Source organism: Arachis hypogaea, chromosome 11, assembly GCF_003086295.3.
Source record: "Arachis hypogaea cultivar Tifrunner chromosome 11, arahy.Tifrunner.gnm2.J5K5, whole genome shotgun sequence".
Lineage (NCBI taxonomy): Eukaryota > Viridiplantae > Streptophyta > Magnoliopsida > Fabales > Fabaceae > Arachis > Arachis hypogaea.
In genome coordinates, this window is record NC_092046.1 from 53238556 (window position 1) to 53240132 (window position 1577).

General features: G+C 38.2%; 1 non-coding gene across 1 annotated transcript; it reads left to right on the forward strand.

The window, feature by feature from the left end:
* Positions 1–678: 678 nt before the first annotated feature.
* Positions 679–786, forward strand: LOC112724575 (small nucleolar RNA R71). The gene has a single exon (XR_003163731.1). It is a non-coding gene; the product is annotated as a small nucleolar RNA R71 (small nucleolar RNA).
* Positions 787–1577: the final 791 nt, after the last annotated feature.

Genomic DNA, 1577 nt, shown 5'->3' on the forward strand with positions numbered 1-1577 from the left:
CAGTGATCCTCTTACTCAGCTGGCCCACTTGTGCTTCCAAATTTCTAATGGAAGACCTTGTTTCATTCATGAAACTTACAGTGGCCTTGGATAGATCAGAGACTAAGTTTGCTAAATTAGAAGTATTTTGTTCAGAGTTCTCTGTCTGTTGCTGAGTGGATGATGGAAAAGGTTTATTATTGTTAAACTTGTTTCTTCCACATTAAAGCCTTGTTGAGGCTTTTGATCCTTCCATGAGAAATTTGGATGATTTCTCCATGATGAGTTATAGGTGTTTCCATAAGGTTCACCTAAGTAATTCACCTCTGCTATTGCAGGGTTCTCAGGATCATAAGCTTCTTCTTCATAAGAAGCCTCTTGAGTACTGTTGGATGCAGCTTGCATTCCATTCAGACTCTGAGAAATCATATTGACTTGCTGAGTCAATATTTTATTCTGAGCCAATATGGCATTCATAGTATCAACTTCAAGAACTCCCTTCTTCATAGGCGTCCCATTACTCATAGGATTCCTTTCAGAAGTGTACATGAACTGGTTATTAGCAACCATGTCAATGAGTTCTTGAGCTTCTGCAGGCGTTTTCTTTAGGTGAATGGATCCACCTGCAGAAGTGTCCAATGACATCTTGGATAACTCAGACAGACCATCATAGAATATATCTAGGATGGTCCATTCTAAAAGCATGTCAGAAGGACACTTTTTGGTCAACTGTTTGTATCTTTCCCAAGCTTCATAGAGGGATTCACCTTCTTTCTGTCTGAAGGTTTGAACATCAGCTCTAAGCTTGCTCAGCTTTTGAGGAGGAAAGTACTTGGCTAAGAAAGCCGTGACCAGCTTATCCCAAGAGTTCAGGCTGTCTTTGGGTTGAGAATCCAACCATAATCTAGCTCTGTCTCTTACAGCAAAAGGGAAAAGCATGAGCCTGTAGACTTCAGGATCTACTCCATTAGTCTTAACAGTATCACATATCTGCAAGAATTCAGTTAAGAACTGAAAAGGATCTTCAGATGGAAGTCCAAGAAACTTGCAGTTCTGCTGCATCAGAGAAACTAATTGAGGTTTCAGCTCAAAGTTGTTTGCTCCAATGGCAGGAATGGAGATGCTTCTTCCATGTAAATTGGAATTAGGTGCAGTAAAGTCACCAAGCATCTTCCTTACATTATTATTATTTTCGGCTGCCATATCTTTTTCCTGTTCGAAAATTTTTTTGAAAGGTTATCTCTGGATTGTTGTAATTTAGCTTCTCTTAATTTTCTCTTTAGAGTCCTTTCAGGTTCTGGATCTGCTTCAACAAGAATGTTCTTGTCCTTTTGCTCCTGCTCATATGACAAAGAAGAGGGCACAGAAATAATAATAATAATAATATGGATCCTTTATACCACAGTATAGGGATCCCTGTGTGAGTAGAAGAAGAGGGGGAGACAAAGAATGTAATATAATGGAAGAAACACAACTGTGAGAAGGGTAGAGATGTGAGATGAGATGTTAGTAGATGAATAAATAAATAGAATAAGATGAGAGAGAAGGAATTTTCGAAAATAATTTTTGAAAAAGAGTTAGTGATTTTTGAAAATAGT